Source organism: Notolabrus celidotus, chromosome 5, assembly GCF_009762535.1.
Source record: "Notolabrus celidotus isolate fNotCel1 chromosome 5, fNotCel1.pri, whole genome shotgun sequence".
Taxonomy (NCBI): domain Eukaryota; kingdom Metazoa; phylum Chordata; class Actinopteri; order Labriformes; family Labridae; genus Notolabrus; species Notolabrus celidotus.
The window spans coordinates 26,662,409-26,684,648 of record NC_048276.1 but is presented as its reverse complement, the minus strand read 5'-3'; positions in this window follow the sequence as shown (position 1 = coordinate 26,684,648).

Sequence of the window (22,240 nt, the reverse complement as noted above, 5' to 3'; positions counted from 1 at the left end):
GCTTTTCTTCCATGTCACTGTCACTCGTTTCAGCTGTGCTCACATTCTGCTCCAAACGTCTTTAAGCACCGCCTACCTCTCACCCTGCGACATGATTGGCTGTTCAATGCTGTCTTCTTCTGTCTAATGTTGGGTGGCAACTAGTGTTTAAGGCACAGTAGTGCCCCCTCCCTTTCCAGTGGTTGGGGGGTGTAATACAGGTTTAAATATATCACATTTTCGTCAAACATTTGTTATATTTGTATCGAGAAAAATTATATATATCATGAGAATTATCATTATCGAATTATCGCCCAGTCCTAGCACAAACCTTAACTTCTGTTTGTGTCTGACTCTGAAGTCTGTCTCAACCACGAGTACAATCATCCCTTCATCCTCACACAGCCTCATTGTGTTATTTAGAACCAAAACAACTGACCCGAGGATGGACAAGTATATTTTAAACAATTACAAAAGTATGTATTGTACAGTGGAACCTAGTCCTTATGACTTGGCCTTACCTAAGCTTACTTTAGCACACCAGGCTGGAACAAGTAGAGTTGAGTTGGAAGCTAGAACAGGCAGCATACTCTGACATGTTTCAATGCATTGGTGTATTTTGATAAAAGTAATCACGTTATCATCTAACGTTAAGCTGCTCAGTGTAACACTTGAGGGTTTAGTGAGTATAACGTTCTGGATTCCTGCTCTCAGATCTAGCTGACAGACAGACAGACAGACAGACAGACAGACAGACAGACAGACAGACAGACAGACAGACAGACAGACAGACAGACAGGTTCAAAGCTCCTTTGGTGTTTAACTTATTCATGTGAAATCTGAAATCCCCCTGCTGGTCTGAACAGACTGCGGTCTTATCTCCCTCTTGGTTTTAGCCGTGACATTGACCTGATTTACAAGTTTTATAGTCAGCACTGCAAGTTGTAGTCCTCTTTGGAAATCCCAACAAACTGTCCAGTTCCATCTACTTGTGATAAAATATCAAACACTGTGGATATTGGATCTCTGTCTGAGTAATGGATAGCTTGAAAATGGAGAGATCTGGCTGAGCCACGGTGCATTAAAACCACACTGTATCAAAAGAGGGAAGTTGGAGGGAAATAAACCGGACTGCCTGACCTGATTTTTAGAGCAACAAATAACAAAGGCAATACTTCCATGCTCTACTTGCTGAATCCTTCATGGTGACAGGTGGATCTGGTCAGAGAGTGTGAGTATGATTTATCGGCCAGCACACTGGTCCATCTCTAATGGTGGACAGAGCTGCCTGCTGGATGCACAGTGATTACTGTCCACTAATTCTTCATGGTGAGCGGGGTGGAGAAATGACAGTGAGAGCTGTGTAGAATGGCTAATCAATACTGTATTTATACCCAGCCAGGAGACAGCATTGCTCACTTGCCAGCACAACAGGGCTTCCATCGATACATCCCAGTGGATTTCAGAGGGAGGATAATGAACCTTTCTTTATTTAGAGCAACCAAAACAGAGCAGTCAATAGTTATGGTGGAAAACTCAGAGTCTTGAAAAGTGCTTTTAAATAATTATCACCTTTCAGACATTCTGTTGAGTATCACTCCTCCCGCTTCAAAGCGGGTGCCTCTTGACCAAAACAAACCGTGTTTATCGACCCTCTGTCCCTGCAAGACCTTGTTCACTTTGTGCATTATGTGATTATATACTTCTGTTTTTGTCAGACCTTTTACGTTTCTCTGAAAGGATGTATTATTTTGGTCAGTTCATGACCTAGAAGTGTGTATAAATCATAAACAGGTGAAAAGACAACATGACGTCAATACCCATCTCTGTATATGTACCATAAATCACACGGATACAAATGAAAGCTTCTTGACCTTTTGTGCAGAGAAGGACACATGAAGAGAAAAGATGTGATTTGATAATAAATGAACATATCGTATTGACCCCGATTTAAAACATTTCTTTCCTTGAAATACATCTGGAAAAGAGTGAGATTGTTTTATGGTCAGGGTTTAGTAATGAATTGTAAATATTTGTTACAATAGATTGTGACACGTACCTGTAAACCGAGTGTTTGCCTCGTGGCTGAGGCCAGCCGTCACTCAGTGCTGTAGTGTCAGGGGGATGAAAGATGGAGGGACATGGTGAACAAAGATGCACAAAAGTGGGATGAGATATCTAGGGCTCGGCGATAATTTGATAACTATAATTATCGTGATATAATTTTTCTCAATATAAATATAACAAATGTTCAAGACAAATATGATATATTTAAACCATTTAATTACACCCCCAACAACTGGAAAAGGAGGGGGCGGTAATGAGCCTTAAATGCAAGTTGCCACCCAACATTAGACAGAAGAAGGCTGCATTGAACAGCCAATCATTTCGCAGGGTGAGAGGCAGGCGGAGCTTAAAGATGTTTTGAGCGGAGTATAGACACACAGACGAAACGAGCGACAGAGACACTGAAGAAAACACGAAACCTTCCAGCTCAAAGCAGAGTCGTCAATCTAACACTGTTGACTCTGCGTTAACTATTAACTTAATACACTTAATTAATTATACTTTCAGGATGTGGGGAACGGAAGAGCACAGAGACAACTACTGCTATGCATTTCTAACCAGTTAATGTCCAGTGTTGTAGTACAACTGAGCACTGAGTAACCGTGATGCCTTCACTGCACTGTGGGAAACATCATCACTCTGCCCATAACCCTTAGTAACCTTAAAGGGGAAAGCACAACTCAAAACAATATCACATAAACTGATGCACAGTACACAATTTGATATTTGTTGGAAATTTGAATAAAATTATGCAAATAACCTCAACCTGAGAAATATAAGAATCTACAAACTAAAATTTAACAAAAAATCTCATCTTACATTAAAGACCTGCTCCCTGCTAGCACCGTCAGAAATGATGGATTCAAGAAGCCTATCAGAAATCTAAATACAGATACAAGATAACAAACCGTCTGTTTTTTTCAATTTTAACTCTGGAGCAAAAATCTGCCTTGAAATGGAATGAAATAATGATTTGATATTTATCGTGATAATTATTGATATCGATGTGAAATATTTTATCGAGTTAACATCATTTTCAATATCGGCCAGCTCTAGCCAGGGGGATGAAATATGGAGAGACACGGTGAACAAAGATGCACCAAAGTAGGATAAGATAACCAACAACAGAGGAGGAGTCATGAAGCCTGTTTTTAAAGATGGTGGTAAACAATGAAGCAGAGACATTAAACTGGCAAACAGATGGTCACTCCTGCTTCAAATAAAAAAAAAAGAAGTCAGAAAGGCGTGGCCAGAATACCAAACATGGCAACAAAATGGTGTTTCACAAACCCACAGGTGATTTCCCAGGGGCCACATCCTTTTCTCGTATGAACTATCAGTTGCAAAGCAGCTGTTTCGTGAGACAGTTTGAAAAAGATACTACTCGTCTGTAGACTACCTGCAAGGCGACGGAGCATTTTTCTACTTTCATATTTGAAAGTACAGAGGAATCAGGAAAATGTTTCTCATGAAGCAATATTATAAAGATGTCTGTTGCTTCAGTACCAAGTGCATCCCCTGTGACAAATGTTTATATCATTATGATCCTCACACCTTGAGCTCATTTTGCACAAGTTAACTTGAAAGTGTGGAAATACTCAAGCCAATTTTGGTTGAAGAGGACTTGTATAAAAGAACAGTCCTACATCTTGTTGTTTATTACACTTAGCTTTCATTCTCTGCTGGAGGGTCACCTGGGAAACAGTGGGACAAATTAAATCCACTTTCCCAGGTACCAGTGCACCACTGTGACGCTCTAACATCACATGTTTGAGAGTGCAAGCCAGCAGAAATTCCAAACAGAAAAGTATGTGTAGGAAGAAGTGCTGTTGTTGTGAAGTTGTTGTTTATATATGAAAATTGAGCTTTCATAATTTGCTGTCATCTAAGGAAATATTTGGGGCATCATTGCTTGTTTGGGCTGCAGATTTTGGCCCGTGCGAGGCTGAGATGAAGCAGGTGTGTAAAGGCAAAGTTTGGGGGTGTCCTAGTCTTCTGATTGGTCCTATTCTGCAAGCAATATCATTATATGAGGAGATAAGACAGAACACAACTTTGCCGTCTCTCAGCCCTCAGTCCTATTGATAAACTCAGTTTGAACATACCAGCAATGAGCTGGAGCCCTGCTGCATGTCTCTGTGCGTCTGTAACATGCAGAATAATGAACAGTGTGAACTCTTGGGCTCATCTTACTTCAATGTGTTCTCTAAATGCTGCCAACCACATTTTTGTTGGATATTGTTGGTCCATGGTGCAATCCCTCTTTGCATTTTCGAGATAGCAATGCACCACCAGTGAACCTGACCTAATTTTTAGACCTTGGGCAAGAACAGGAGCACAAGGGTATGTGCTTTGAAACAGAGCTGGGCGATGATGTGATAACGATAAATATCCTAATATAATTTTCCTCAATCTAATGTAGAATAAAATAGAATAGAATAGAATAAAATAGAATGTACTTTATCAATCCCTCAAGTGAAATTCAGGAAATGTATCATTTCTAATTTATAACAAATGTTCAATAAAATTTGATATACTTAAACCTGTTATAACCCCCCCAACCACTAGAAGAGGAAGGGGTGCTAATGTGCCTTACATGCTAGTTGCCTCACAGCATTAGACAGAGGAAGAAGAAGACTGCATTGAACAGCCAATCATGTTGCAGGGTATAAGGTAGGCGGTGCTTAAAGACGTTTGAAGCGGAATGTAAACACAGCTGAAACGAGCGACAGTGACACCGATTAAAGCTTCTGTTGGTAGTCATGATATAAACATCAGTTCTGAGAGAGATTTCGAATGCCAACACTATCGTTGTGCGTGTTCTATGAGGAAGTAGTGGCTTCCCAGCCAATCAGGGCGATGCAGTGGGGCTGCCACTCGACCAATCATGACAGAGGGTTGGGGAGTAGCTCTGATTGGTCCGTGATAACGGGTAAAAGGGGAATAATAACATTACTTGATAAGGCATTGGAAAACGCAGAGATTTTGCCATAATCTCAAATTACTTCACTTACAGATGAGTACCGATGGGTATTATGACCTTTTCTCCAAACCCAGCAGAAAAAAAGTAATGTTTTTTTACACCATTCCTACCAGCCTCTCTTCGCTTTTTTGAGAAAGCAATGCACCACAAATGAACCTGACCTAATTTTAAGACCTTGGGAAAGAACATGAGCACAAGTTTATTTGCTTTGAACACCACATGACCACACTGACTGGTGGAAAATGTAAATGACACTTGGGCTGAGCTAGGTGGACGATAGAACCTTTCATGTGTTTGTTTTTACAACAGATATTTTTGGTTGCTGTATCACCTTTTCCTTTTATTTTTACCTTTTTTAAACACATGGCTGTTTGAAATCTGTCCTTTTTTAAAGATTATTTCTGGTTGTCCATCCATCCCCTTCTTTAATACCATTTGTCAGGAATGTCCGGAGCACTAACGTCCTCTTAGACTCAAGAATGATCTGATTAGATTTTGAGGTCAAAGGTCAAAATCACCGTTGTCTCTTCAATACATATGTCTTGCATATATCTCTTTTTACCATAACTCAATAATTCAGTATAATCAACACACAGATTCTCACACAGGTCGTTATAAAGTAATATACGACTGCATTAGTATCCCAAAAGGTCAAAGGTCAGCTTCACTGCAAAATCATAATGTCCTTGTTAATCCTTATTGGACAGCATGCCTCTACCACCTTTGTAAATGCTATATCTCTGCTATGCCTTGAGGGAATTTTTTGACATTACATGACATTTTCCACGATTGGTTGGTGGACAATGTTTCCGTCGCCCAGGCCCTCACCTGTCTGTTTCTCCTGCTGTCATGAGGGCAAACACATGTTCTACAGAGATACACAGAAATAGAGAGGGGAGCCTGGCCTTGAAAAAATGTAATCTAAAACAGAGAATACGTAGGGACAATGGGTTAAACGAGGCAAAATGTACCTTTAACACATCAGGCTGTCAGGTTTTTCTTCTCTGACATACGGCTAACTTTAAAAACACTTCACAAAATAAAAAGTTTGACATCATCACTCATCATTGTTTGTTGTAATTTGTCCTTTTTTTGTATTATTCGTCACCGCTGACACTTCCACTCTGACAGGGGTAATCTCTGGATCTGTGGCTCCCCAGGCAGAGAAGCTCATACTGGCCTGGAGTCCTATCCTGAGTCCGTCCGTCTCCCTGATCCTGCAAGAACTGCTTTATCAGTGGAGAGAGTCAGTGCACCATCGAAAGCTGCAAATATGTTGACTCTTTTCAAACGGAGAAACAAGCTCTGAAGTAAATACCTCAGACTGACTTGATCTGTGAAAGCATTACAGCCGCCCCTATCAGGCTGATTCAATCCTTCCATACATTTTAGATAGCTCCTCTGTCCCGTGTGGTCATTAGTTGATGACTAGAATAAAACATTTACGTCATATCATCTGTCAAAGTCAATAATTACTTGTACTGTTCAGGCAGCGAGTCTTGGAGCAGTTGTACCAACAGAGCTTTTGCTAATTTTATATGATTAAAGACAGAATAATTTCAACACTGCTGCTATGGATACATCTCAAAAATTGAGATTGCGGCAAACACCTTGGTTTCTTTTCTGTCCATCATTGTTATTAATGAATGAATCAAGAATACACAAGTAGAAACTACTTGTACTACTGCATGTCATTACAGACAGACAGACAGACAGACAGACAGACAGATCATTTGTGCCATTTTCACCTCTGTTGTTCAGGAAAGCCAAAGAGAGATAAGACACATTGGGAGAAGAATATGAGGGAACAGCAGAGCACCTAAACCTGGCGTTGAACCACAGTCCGCTGTGCAGAGGACTTCAGCCTCTGTAAATGGGGCACATACTGTAGTCTGTACCCTAAGCCAAACTGATGCCCCCTCTCATCTTTGTCAACATATTTACAATAACTGACCCTGATCTCCTGATCTCTGATGTGCTATCATATTTTCCTTATGAGCTGCCGAACAGTGTGTCCTAACAGCATGAGAGCTGCATATATCGTGTTGCATCGTGTCGCTTGCTGTCCAAACTGCATCCATCAGATAAACTTCTGTTAGGCTCCTCCATGTGAACAAACCACAATGCTTTCATCTGTGCTCAGATGACCAAAGAGCACTTTCCATCATGCAATTCTAACATGTTGAATGTCCACCGCGACATCAGTACACCTGAACACCGAATAGCAGTGATGCTTTCACTGCACTGTGGGAAATATACTGTGCCCATAACCCTAAGCAATCTATAAGGGGAGTGCACTAATCAAAACAATACTCTGTAAACTGATACACAGTATACAAACCGTCTGTTTTTTTTCAACTTTCACTCAGGAGAAAAAGTATGTCTTTATATTGAAAGCTGCGTGGCGTTGGTGGCCGAGCGGTCCAAGCGCCCCATGTACAGAGGCTACAGTCCTCATCGCAGGGGTCGCCGGTTCGATTCCCGGCCGGTCGACCATTTTCTGCATGTCTTCCCCCGCTCTCTACTCCCCACATTTCCTGTCTCTCTTTAGCTGTCCTATAAAATAAAGGCAAAAAAGCAAAAGAATATAATTTAAAATTTAAAGCTGCTGTTGGTAGTCGTGATATAAGCATCAGTTCGGAGAGAGATTTCGACAAAAGATTGTTGTGCACGTTCTATGAGGAAGTAGTGGCTTCCCAGCTAATCAGGGCGACGTAGTGGGGCCGCCACTCGACCAATCAAGACAGAGGACTGGAGACTAGATCTGATTGGTCAGTGATAATGGGAAAGAGGGGAATAATAACTTTGGTTTATAAATAGGCATCGGAAAACGCAGAGATCTCGCAATAGTGTCAAATTACTTCACATACCGATGAGTACCGACTGGTATTATGACCTTTTCTCCAAACCTAGCAGAAAAAAAGTAATGTTTTTGGCACTATTCCTACCAACAGCAGCTTTAAATGAAATAGTGATTTGATATTTATTGTGATAATTATCGATATACTGATATGAAATATTTTATCGAGTTAACATCATTTTCAATATAGCCCAGCTCTACCTGGCCTGATACTGCAATTTTCCACAACCAACAGTTACATAGCCATTGTAACAGGTATTAGTAGTGACTTTCCCTCCAGCAGCTCAGTTCAGTTATAAATCTTTGTCTGTTGGTGAGTAAAACAATAAACACTGCTGTTGTCAAACTGCTCCAAGAAGAGCACCATGTGAAAGACTTTTTGGAACGAAGCCATTCGCTGTCAGGTGCTTCTTTTTCAGAAATCTACAAATACGGATTTCTATAGGAAGAAGCCTAAACATATTCCTAGCTTGCATTTTCAGGTGACACCTTTGCAGACCTGCATGGTGAGAAATGCTCATTTTTTGCCAGCAGCCGCTCCCTTCATCTCTGTGACTCACAGAGACTGATATAGGTGAAGATTACAGAATCACGTGAAGTATAATTGAGGCCTGTGGTGACTCTTCAGTTGATTAAATCCCAGACCTGCCAGCTAATTAGTAAACACTGATGAATGAGATGGAACTTCCTGCAGGCTTGCAGGTTCATCTGAAATGAGCTGATGATGCAGATCTGCTCATTGTGCAGCAGACCACTGTTGGGTTTGAACTTGGACAGTGTGTGTAAAGCTTCTGACCTCTTCAGTAAACACACCGGACTAATTAGATGTTGAAGTGAGCCAATGTTTGCCAAGTTGGCTCTCATAGGGAGCATCAGGGTCAGAGTGTTGAGAGTGAGACCAGCTAAGCTGCCAGGGCTAAGTACAGCTGAGATACAGCCTGAGAGCCTGAGCGGAGAGCAGACACACAAATCTTCTGACTGTGGAGCTGATATCAGGGTAAAACCTGCTGCTAATTAATGCTACTAATTACTTACTAATAATACTAGTACCACCACCACCACCAAGGATACTAATGATAAATAACCTTTTTAATCAGCCAGTGTAAACTGCAAGACCTTTCCAATTCAATATACAGTAAGTCAGAATAAGATAAGCTATCATACAGACACAATTATGAAGTGAAAGAAAAAGCAGTGCATGGAAAATAAAATGAGACGATATACAAGAAGAAGGGAGAAAAAAGGAGAAAAAAAGAGTGCAAGTAGATACAGAAGAGGTTTAATTAATCATTATAGGGGACATTAATTATCCATTTATTTATAGTACACACATGCAGAAACAGGAGCTATATACTGCAGTATGAACATAAAGAGATACAGTATGTCTCATAGAAAGGCTGCTTCCACACTGTCATGTTCTGTACAGTGTTTACAATCATTCGACCCGACAGCAACATGTCGTAACTCTAAATGCATGCAGGCCGGTGAATCACATCCACTCGTATGCATACAGTGACCTCTGCATGGCAAGGACCAATCGCAACCAAGCATCCTCAAATCCAATAGGGAAACAAGTGGCTGGATCTTGGTAACAAAGCTTGCCAAAACATTCCTGTTAGAGTGTTACACTCACAGTTAGGGCTGGGCAATAATTCAATAATGATAATTATTGTGAAATATTTTTTTCTCAATATGAATATAACAAATGTTTGATAAAAATTTTGTACAAATTAACCTGTAATCATGTCGCAGGGTGAGATGTAGGCGGGGTTAAAAAATGTTTGGAGCGAAATGCAAACAAAGCTGAGACGAGCGAAATGCAAACACTGAAGAAAACTACCAGCTCAGAGCAGAGTCGTTTGTCTGACACTGTGTTGACTCTGCGTTAACATTAGCTTAATACACCATCAGGATGAGGGTAAAGGAAGAGCACAGAGACAACTTCTGCTGTGCATTTCTGACACGTTAAATGTCCACCACCACCGTAGTACAACTGAGCACTGAGTAATTGTGATGCATTCACATATCAGGAAACTAAATCCAGATAGAAGCTAACATACTGTCTGGTTTCTTCAACTTTCACTCAGGACCAAAAATCTGCCTCTAAATCAAATAAGGATTTGATATTTATAGTGATAATTATCAATATCGACTGATATGAAATATTCTATCATGATAACATCATTTTCAATATCGCCCAGCTCTACTCACAATGCTGTGCCTGGCCTTGGTTACGGTTCTGCTAACTTAACCTGTAAAGAGGGTCTCTGCTGGCACCTCTCCAGCTGCTGATCCAAGATCTACCATAAAGTTGAGGAACATTATCCTCTTTCAATTTTCCATTGACGTGGACGGCAGGTGTATCACCAAGGAGAAATAAAGGAGGTAACAGTGAAGAGTGTAACATGGAATACGACAACACTTGCACACAGTATACTGCAGAACAGTGCTTGCTCCACTTATCACTGTTATCCTGAATATATGAGTGTGTCTTTTAGATAGAATGTTTTTGGAAAATAAAGAGCAGCATTGAGAGAGAGAGAGAGAGAGAGAGAGAGAGAGAGAGAGAGAGAGAGAGAGAGAGAGAGAGAGAGAGAGAGAGAGAGAGAGAGAGAGAGAGAGAGAGAGAGAGAGAGAGAGAGAGAGAGAGAGAGAGAGAGAGAGAGAGAGAGAGAGAGAGAGAGAGAGAGAGAGAGAGAGAGAGAGAGAGAGAGAGACTCTTAACAGCAGATACAGTCACCATGCCAGGGGAACTATCACCTGAATCTTGTGCTCTCCCTGATTTCAGAGGTTTACAGACAGTTTTTACTTACAGTTGAGTCAACTCTACTGTTTACACCATTATAAAGGCATATTCAGCTGTAGCAGGCTGATGTATGACAAGGTGGAGAAATAGTTCAGAGTATCATGTCTTTAGGTCAGCAGCACACCTTGAATTTAAACAGATCTAACAGGAGAGGACTCTGAGGCCTTTGTTCTTATAGATAACCTTCAACATGAGTATGCTTCAAAGCTCATGGAGAAAATACAACATCCGTCATGAAAGGAACTGAGCAGATCAATAATCTACAGCCTGAACACCGAGTACTAACACGGAGGAGAATTCTTATAAAGAGCTGTCTCAGACAAACTCCATGGTCATGGCTGGGACTGCAGTCTGCCTGTGCAGAAGTGTGTGTTACATCTCCATGTGATTGATTGTCTGAATCTGAGGTAGTTACTGTAGGTAGTAAACCCAAAAATCCCAGATCCTCCTTTGTCGTAGATTTTATTCCTGTACAGACTCAGTTTGTGGTTGTGACATCACATCAAAGATTTATATCACAGAAGCACACACGATGGCAACATGACATTTACTGGAGAGAGTAAACATCATCACTTCAAGACATCAGGCTGTTTTTTTCTCTCTCATGGCACACTTTGATTTGAAACACATGCAGTAAAAAATATGTGTCACTTATTTTCCCCTGTGTAGGAGGGTGGGGCAGCAGGTGAAAATAAACACTCCTCGTGGAATCACACTTCAGGGAACACCTGAAGAAACATTGAAAAATTGATTTTTAAAGCACATCATATAATAACATACTAAATATATCAATTTGATTGATATATATTTCAGTTATAATAAATACATTGAAAAAAAAAGAAAAAAGAACGTGACCTGAGCGGGAGGGATGGATAGGCTGGCTAGACTGATTCAAAATGACAAAGGGTAATAAAAACATTCTTAATATAACAATGGCTTTGAAGGTCTGATAAAATCTGATGAAATGCTAAAGCTGCCAGATCAAATGTAGAAGTAACTAAACTAATTGAAGGCCACAGGTGGAGTCAGGTGTATCACTGCATCGTGCAGTCTGTATCCTTGCACTTTTGCTTTTTACCTTACTTCTTTGCTTTTAACTTAGTGGAGGAATTAGTGCTGAAACTCTTTAAAACTGAGAAAACAAGGACACCCTGCAGCTTCACTCGATTGGCAAACAATTCCTTAGACTCAACCTGTGTTGAAAAGAGCCAAACATGACACTTTGATCAAAAGAACATGTTTTAAAAGAAGGCGCGATAAATACTTGGAAGAGATGAAACCATCTGTAAAGACTTAAGAAGCAAACAAGTTTAACAGCCGGTCACCCTACAACAAAAAGGTAAATGTATAACAACAAAGCTCAGGGAGCTTCTTTCACCCCCTCAGGTACATCAGGTGATCACTCAACAAGAAGCAGGAGTACAGTGGACCAGGGTCAGTGAATGCACCATGTGGTAAAAGCTATAACAAACAAAGATCTTAGTAAATACTGAATACACTCTCTTTAAAACACCAACTGTGAAGCTATTAAAACTGTTATGCTGAGCAACACCAAACACTACCAACAGTGAGCAAGACAGGAGCAAGATGAGTTAAAAAGGCAATCAGACCTTGTATCACCTGGCCCTGATTGGATGCAGGTAGAGGAGGAATCAGGTATGAACACAAGGACTACAACACACTTCTTAAGTGAAGTGTTCCCAACTAATTCCCTTGAAGCTAGAGCTATACGATATTGAAAATGATGTTATCATGATAAAATATTTCATATTTTTCTATATCGATAATTATCACGATAAATATAAAATCATTATTTTAATTACATTTAAAGGAAGATTTTTGGTGCTGAGTAAATGTTGAAGAAACCAGACAGTTTGTTAGCTTGTATCTGGATTTAGTTTTCTGATAAGCTTCTTGAATCCATAATTTCTGACGGTGTTAAAATGACATTTTTGTGATATTTTATCGAACATTTCTGTTTATATTGAGAAAAAATTGTACCAAGATAATTATCATTATCAACTTATCGCCTAGCCCTACTTGGAGCCCTCACACTCGTTTTAGAAAAGTTGAGCCCCTCTAGGACCATAACAGAAAAAAAATTGATGCATTGCTGTTAAAAAATAACCATCAATTTTAATGTTCTTAGTTATTGTGACTGCTAGTAGGTGTAGATCTCCTCTTGACTTCCCTTGAAGCAGACGCTGCCACATTCTTTGTCGGCCCTGCCCCATTCTGCATTCAATAATCTGTTCTGCAGTGGCCTGCACCCACCTATCTATCTAATATTGCTATGTTACTGATAGCAATATTCATTCATGCTTCAATCTGACTATCATGAATGCTGTCTTCAAAAAAACAACAACACACAATTGCTGTGAGTGTAACATACAACACTGATTTATATCACATTAACATAACTTAATGGAGAAAGAAGCCACGCCCACTTTTGGTGAAATATATAAGAATGTCTGAAGACAAATCTGAGAAATTACAGACAGAAACTGAGACTTCCAGGGTTTTTGAAAGGTTAGCGAGGCTGTTAGAGTGCGGGACACCTCTTGGGAAGAAGCTGTTGAGGTGACAGATGGCTTCACTCATGACGGACTGCTTCTGTGTCTTGAAGGACCATTTGTTGGAAAGATGGTTGACTGGTGTTCAGGGTTGCTAGCAGCACTTCCTGCTTGTTTTCTTTCACCCTGATGTCCTGCAGGTTTTTCAGGGAGGGGGAGCAAAGACTTGATCGCTCAGCTTAACGACAGAGACACAACACTGGAACAGACGGAGAGTTAAGCACACTAACAAAGAAAAAAAAGGATGAATGGCTTTGTAGTTAATAAAGCAATCAATATCAGCAGCAATTAAAAAGCAGCTAATTGAAACACGAACTGATGAAACACTATCATTAATCTCATCAGTTTACTGTGAGGTAGCATCAGAGAGAAAATCAACTCCATACATCCCAAAGCTAAACCGTCTAAATATACAGGAGTGGAGAAACACACTCACAAGAACAGCCATACCATAAGGGAACAGAGAGATATAAACACTTAAACAGAGGAAGGATTAAAGTCTGACACCGGCTCTCATGCCCAGTTGGAATGAGATCTGAGTGTTTCCTTTTCTTAGAGCGCTCCATCTCTTTCAGCCTCCCAGCGATGCTCAAAACAGAGAGGGAGGTGACAAAGTTTGTGCTCCTGAGTTTTCCTCCAGGTGGAATCAGAGAGCATTAAGAATCTTAATGGGAAAAAAAAGAGAAAATAGTTCTGGTGTCTTGTTCCTTCAGAAACAAGAGAGCAAAAGGAGAATTTAAAACATCTATAACTGTTAATCTGACTCCTATCCCCCTTTTTAATCTGAGGTGTTTTACAGATGGGACACAGAGCCCCTGAGTGATATACATTTACTACTCAAATATAACACTAGATGATGAAGTGTGTAGAGCAGTGTGATTAGGTTACAGCAGCAGATCAAACATTTCACATTGCTGTACATTATTATGGAAAATTGTAAAAATCATATCAAGAACTCCCTCCCAGGATTTCGCCAACAAGGTGAAGGATTTGGAGTTGCATCAGAATGAAACCATGTTTTCCCATGACGTCACTTTCATCCCCAAAGACAGAAGCATTGCTGTGCCATGGGCTCACCCGTGTCTCCCACTGTGGCCTATCTCTACATGAAAGATGTATGTAGAGAACAGGGCACTTTCCTCTTTTGTTGGAAATACCCCCAGCCACTGGTTTAGCTTCTTCAAAATCTGCTCTGAAGAAGTAGAAGATTTCACAACCCATTGCAACATCAAGTTCACTAGGGAAGATGTGAGAGAGAACAGCCTTGCTTTTTGGACTGCAGTTCACACTGAAGAAGACAGAAGCCTCAACATTGAAGTTTACAGGAAAACCCACCCACAGAGACCACTTTGATAATCTAGTAAAGAACGCTGCAGGAGCCTCATTGGTCATCAACAGATCTGCCAATCAATCAACTTTTTGACATAAAATAACAAATTGAAAGACACTTGCACATAAATAAGCATAACAACTAACTGCTATGATAGAAACCATGTTTGAGAAGAAATATATTTGATTTGTATTTTAATTTTTTAGTTTGATCAATGTGCTGTCTGTTTATAATGGATGAGGCAGGCCAGTCTGCAGAGGGAACACTCAAAATGTTGGCCTCACCCCAGGAGTGCTCTTGTACCATCCAGCTTTTTATAGGGTACAGGTTCTTGTACTTAAACAAGGGGTAGACGTATTACTATATTACTGTTTATAAGGCAGGGCTGATAGCAGAGCTATTAAACTGAAAAAGGTGTCAGGAGTCTTGCACTCTTGCAGTTTTCATGCAATAATAAATACCTATTGGAAGACACTGCTTTGATGTACATTACCTGACCTACCTTTATGATTCACTAAACCTAAGGATAGCAGGTGTTAAAGTGTTATCACTCTGCTGAGAATTTCAGTGACTCATACTCACCTGACAGAAAAATATAATCAGGATGCATGTGTTTTCTGAAGATGGAGCTTTGTTGTAAGTTGTTACAACAAGTGCAGTCAAGCATTGGCTCTTATCTGAGAGGCAGGTGAAAGCTATTCTGAAGAACTAATTGAGCGAAAAGATTTGATAAATGGAATTATGTTTCCCTGTGTGCTGTTTGTAGCACAGAGAAGAAAGTGATAGGAGAGGAGCTGAAGGTACACAAGGTCCTCTGCTTCTCTCACTGAAAACAGCACTTGATACAAAACCACATATGTAATACTTTTACACAAAAATTGGTCATGCTACAAACCCCTTCAAGATTTCTGACGGACAAACAGGTCACGAAATATCAAACTGATTGTGGACACTGATGATAATCTCAGTCTTAAAGGTGACATATCACGATTTTTTCATCAATATATATTGGTCTAAGAGGTCCCCAAAACATGTCTTTAAAGTTAATGCTTAAAAAAAACACTTTGAAATCAGATTTTGGCATGCCTGAAAAGTCCTTTTCTTCAGTCCTCCACAGAACACTCTGTTTTCCCTCTGACCACGCCCCCTCCGGAAGTGGATGTGCCTCGGCTCTCCAGCACGTTGATCTAATGTTTACATGTTGGCTGAATATACACGGCTGCTCAGAGATCGCGTTACTTCAACCCTCTGAATCTGATCCTGACGGAGAGGCGCCTGTAGCAGGACCTTTCTGAACGATTGGTCATAGATTTAGTGTTTCTTGTTGTTTTATTTATCAGTATGTAGACGTGTGTCTTGGTACACAGCTACGAACATGTAGCTATGTGGCTATGCTAACTAGCGCTAGCACTTATCCATGATAAATAAAAATTATTTTATACAGTCTATGGGCTGAACAAGCTCCGAGCTCTGACTCCGTGATAGACCGGATATTGTTGTTACGTAACAAAAACACGGAAGTCTGAAACGGCTCGTTTCACACACATTTACAGAAAGGTGTAGAAATCAAAACAGGGGCAGAATGGATTTTTTTCATTCTCGGGGGGTTTGTAGACATGCCAGGGACACATATTTCAGGTAAAGAACCATTAAAAAGTCAATTTTGCATGATATGTCACCTTTAATAGTAACTGTGAGTTTTTCGAAAACCACTGCAGTTAAAGCTACTATCAGAAACTTTTGGTTGATGTGGATTCTAGTGCCCCCTGTGGACAAGGCAGTTTGTCTTATCTCTATTATCTCTATATAATTTTGTCCTGCATATTTAATGCTTTCCCACAAAATTCTGAGGGTGGATCCAGGGGTATTTCTATGGGATATTGATATGTATGTGCTATGTCCGGTAGCAAAAAACAACAAGTAAAACACATCGCCATAGAGGCTTCTCTGCCCTTAACGTCCGTATAGCTGAACTAAATAATTGATTCTGTACTCTTACAAACAGTGAATAATAAACTGAATGTAAATGTGCCATGGATGAATGTGAAGTGGGTGTTTACAGAGTCCTAATGTAAGCAGAGCCAATTAAGACAATTGTGTTCATACATGACATGTGGAGGAGAGAAAACCAAAGAAGCAAGGCAAGGATTTTATAAAGAAGCTTTCAGCAACAAGGCAATCCAAAGTGCAACCTACAACACATCAAAATAATCCTTAGAAAGGTCAACAGAAACACATTGAAAACAAACAATCAAAACACTGAAGGTTTTAGTTCTTTCAGTAATTTTGCTGAAAATTAGGCCACAGCCACTCAATGTTTTCTTCAATACATTTACTCAGAGCCTGTGTGGGGCCGTTGACTCCTGGTGACATTGTAATGTTTATCTGTGTCTCGTCTGCATAAGCACGGTAACTTATTTTGTTGTTCTCTATAACCTGAGCCAGTGGAAGCAAATGTAAACAGAAGAGGATAGAGTCTTGGGGGACTCCAAGTGTAATTGTTGTCTGCTCAGATGGGAATTGACCCTACAGGCTAGGGATGACCACAATTAATCGATTATCTATTAATTGATTGTTAAGAAATTACTCGAAACACACATTTTTGTTATCAATTTTCCGTCACGTGGAACAAACATCATGTGGTCTCATATTACACTCATCTATCAGGGAGGTGTTTTAAGTTCAAAGCATGTTTCGATGTGAATCAGCAGTTAAAGGTGTTGCGCACAGCGGAGATGCTCAGCTGGCGGCTGCGGCTGAGCGTCAGGTCTCCACGTGTGCTTTTGAAAAGAGGATCAATACAAATCTGCTGCCAACGACACGGACATAATAGTTGACAGCTTTAAACAGGATATTTCCCACCTTTGGATACAAAGGCAACAGACTGGTGGGAAATTCTGGTATGCTACGTTTACAGACCAGCAACATCAGAGCCATCTGAGCTTTTCTCCAGCGGGACTGATTATGACCCGGTTGCGCTCCTGGCTGACACCTGATCGAATACACATGTTTATTTTTCTCAATAAGAACAGGTAGACAGAAAACTGGACACTGTGAGTCTGAAGTAATTTTCTGTTAGTATTATGAGCCTTCACTTTATAAGATTATGTCCGCGGAGAATACTTTAATGAGCCTGTTTGTTGATATTCTGCATGTCAAACGTGTGCCCGTATTCAATACTGTCAGTTAGATGCATTTTGTTGCTGTAAAAAATAAAATTTAGGGGGAAAACAACCTATTTGGCATTGTTTTTGACAATTTTTTTGTAAGAATAATAATGTTTTTTTTTTATCAATTAATCGATAATTGATCGTTAACATTTCCAAAAATCGATCATGGTAAATACTTAAAATGTACATCCCTACTACAGGCACACAGTAGTCTCTGTTATATAGGTAAGATTTAATTAAACCAGTACTGTCAGAAAGACTCACCCAGTGCTCCAGTCGGTTAAGTAGTATGTTATGCCAACTGCGTTGAAAGCAGTGCTGAGATCCAGTAGTACTGAAACTGACATTCTACCTCTGTTAGTGTTTGAATGTATTTCATTGAACACCGTAACTAGAGCAGTGTCAGTGCTGCGTTGAGGTCGAAAACCTGAGAGCTAATATGATTGAGAAATAAAAGTGCAACAAGGACGAAGAGCAAGTGTCTACTATTAAGACAGAACTTCTTCCTCCTCTTCCTCTAACAAGTTTCTGAGTTGACTGATGTCATGTGTGTGCGAGGTCTGACTAAGTGTATCTCTAACGCCGCAGCTTGACATCCGAAACGACCTTTCACCACACAGCATTAGTCTTTAATGCCCTTTCTGAAGCTGTGTTAGGTCGTTGATGGGCTTATATCAGTGTTTATGTACCATCACTCTCAGAAAGAAATGGCAGACTCAGTAGGTGTCAGAATTATTACTCACATTATAAAAAGGCCTGCCAGCCTGTCCTGCTGACTCAGCGTGTGGCTTCAACTTGACGTCCCACCTACAAACTGTGATTCAAGTTGGACCTACTGCCCACAGTTAGTGTTTATATTCTGAAACCACGTGTATGGGTGGAACAGGCTCAGTCACTGGATTAAGACCTCTAGTATTAAAGAGTACATTTCTTACCTTATCATTTATGACCTGGACAAGAAGTGCAAAGTGGATCTATGTCTCTCATATTTATCGTAGCCTATGAGGGTCTAGTGTCAGCTCAAGTCTACATGGAGTAAGTTTGTGCAGGGCTGGACTGGCATTCTGCAATACTGTCTGATTTCCCTATGGTACAATGCACCTCTGGGCCATTACATAAATTAAATTATTTATTTTTTTCAGTTAACAAGATCTGAATAATCCATGAAGTTTCCAATGAAATATGATAGAAAAGATTCAGTCTTTAATTAATTTTTGATGTAAGTGGTACGGTTCATGGTCCAGTATTTGCCCCATTGGTCTCTTTAGAGCTTAACGGACACTTGGAGGACTGTCAGAAAGGCAGCCTTAAAGGTGTGGTGTGTAATATTTAAAGGTACAGTGTGTAGTATCTAAAGTTGTGGTATGTAGTATTTACAGGTGTAGTGTGTAGTATTTAAATTTGTGGTGTGTAGTGTTTAAAGGTGTAGTGGGTAGTATTTGAAGGTACAGTGTGTAGCATTTAAAGGTACAGTGTGCAGTATTTACAGGTGTAGTGTGTAGTATTTAAATGTGTGGTGTGTAGTGTTTAAAGGTGTAGTGGGTAGTATTTGAAGGTACAGTGTGCAGTATTTACAAGTGCAGTGTGTAGTATTTAAAGGATACATTTTGAAGTGTTTAAAACTTATTATGCTTAAAAACATTTGCATTGATAGATGTTTTTGTTGGTAACAACTCTACAAATGGAGGCCACAACTGTTAATTAACTTATAATTCATATGCACAATAATCATTTACTTTTTATTTAGCTGTCATTTTGACTTTATTATTTGTGAAAAAACACATACAACGCTCAGGTGAAAGATTGGAAATGATTTTAACAATTCCACAATTAAAGTAGAAAAATGATCCCAAAGAATACATAAACAGAAAAGATATGTATGGGTAAAATGTATGTGAGTGTGTATATGGTGTGTTTTTGTGGAGATGTAAAGGACATGTGAAGAGGTTATGTTGTAACAAATAACATTTACAATCATACCAATAAATGTTTACCTTTACAGTACAGTAACGGTATCCCTCAGCAACACAACTCAGATGTTCTTTATTTAATTTAAATGTGCTCATCCTCCCCAAGCCGTTCTTTTAATTTACTTCTCCAGTGTTTATTACTGTTGAAGGGCAAATCAATGGCCTGATGAGGTGAAAATTAAAGAAAATAGGAAAGCCTCGCCCTGTGTATGCCATGTTTATCCTTTCATTTTGCACCTTCATGGGCTCTTGATTGCCCATGTGTGATTTTCCACCAGAAGACAAATATTCACAGACTTCATGCTGAGAAATTGTTTTTTGGAAAATATGATTTTTATGTATTCATAAATAAAAACTGCAGCTTCTCAGTGTTGATTCATTTACATTCTAAACTTAGAAATCATGACTCAGTCTGCTAAATTTGTCCAAAGTCATGACCTGCCAGAGGACTCTTGCACATATTATAGTACGCCTAATCACTAGATTTCAAACACTCGGGTCACACTGGTCTGCTTCATCTACTCTTCATCATTATCCCACATACCACCCTCAGCAGGAAAAGTGAGGTTTTAAATGGCGCCAAGGCCCTCTCTGTGTCAGAAATCCATAACTAATTCAGCACCAGATCCTACAAACACTTGGAAATAATCCCACCATCTCTCCACGCTGTCCAGAACCTTTGATGAAAGTCAGAGGAGATCAAGGGGATCTGTCAAGTGCTTTCCAATTTCCCCAACTTAATATAACAGAGAGGCTTCTGTCAGAGGACTCATATTCTCAAAGTTTATCTTCAATAGTTCTACATCAGCAGTTCAGACTTCTGCCATATGATGATGGGGCTGGTGGTGCTGGGGGGGAGGCGGCTTCCTAAGTTGAGTAGAAATACAGTTTTGGATGTTGAAAGCACGATGAAGCAAACATTTGGCATCTCAGGATGAATAGAAAGCCGTGTTAATATCAGTGAAGTGCAGAGACATTGTTCATGGAACAGAGAGTGTTGATGTGTTGCTTGAATCTTTGATCGTCAGCATTGCGTGTGACATTGGCTATATCCTGAGAAGTGATCGAGTTTATCTTCACTCTTTCTGTTTCTGATTGTCTCAGAATAATTATTGCTAAAGCTTCCGATGTGAGTTTACACACAACAGACTAACAGGTGATCACACTGTGAGACAGGCGTTAGCACAGTGTGTGGTCACAGTGAATGCGTGTGAACAAATGTGTTATAGAGAGTGGGAGACGTCAAGTGATATTTATCAGTCTTTATTATTCATTTGTAAGGAAGAGCTGCTTTATCTCAATGCACAACCTGACGTCTTTATTGGTTCAAATCAAGAATTATGGGGAGCTGCAGAAATTTGTGGGTGTTCTTGTGCTTGTATATGATAAGTTCGAGTGTTTTAACAACTGGGGATTCCGATCAATTTAGCTCCCTTGTTGAGAAGCTGGAACTATAGGCTATCAGCTGCTGCAAACTGGGTCAACTCTACCACGTAATTTAGCTAATTTGAAGAAAACTTCCAACTAATTATCAATCAATCTTTTATTTATATAGCGCGAATCCCAACAAATGTTTTTAAAAATAAAGTAGGTCTAGACCGTACTCTATGATAAATTATTAACAAAGACCCAACATGAAGATCAGGTAAGACTCAGTCTAATCTCATCTTACTCCAACATCAGCAGAGCACTTTGCAGCATTTAGCAAGGTACAGCAGCAAGGACAAACTTCCTTTTAACAGGCAGAAACCTCAAGCAGAAACAGACTAATGTTAGATAGACATCTGCCTCGACCCAGTTGGGGTTGGAAAGAGGGATAGAGGAGATGAAGAGAGAGAGAGATAGATGATAGTGGTGAGATAGTAGTAGTTGTAGCAGCTGGAGTCTGGCACGTCCAAAGCAGTAGGCCGTCTACGGCAGCGACTCAGAGGAACCTACGAGACAAGGGAGCTCAGGGACTCCAGAAAGGTCTATGGTTAGTCACTAATGGGACAAGTAGAGTTAAAATTAGGGAAGTGGGGGTTGGGGGGGTCCCAGTGTGTCAGCTCCCCTGTCAGTCTAAGCCTAAACTAATGTCGGTGTCGATGTACTCACTATTTAGATATTTTTCCGCTCTTTACTTTGCTGTAAGAAAGCCCATTCAGTTTTTGCACTTTGAGTCCCAATTGAATCTTATTCAGACAGGTCTGATGATTTTCCTACAGATTGCAGCCCCCTCAAGGAACTGAAAAAGCAAACTGCATCAGAGGGTCAGAGAGTGAAGAAGAGGTGAATAGTAAAGTGCTCTGGATAAAAGCGCTACATGACTGCAGTCCATTTAAGAGGATCACTTTCTTAACAGCTTCACACATCTGCTGGTCCCTGTCTTCTCTGCTTCCACACCACAAACAAACTGCAGCAGAGTTCACTGTGAAGCACACCAAGACACCTTTTTTCAGCTTTTTTTCCCACCATGTTTGACAAACCATGCCGGTTAGGGGTTCAAATGTCCCTAACGATCGC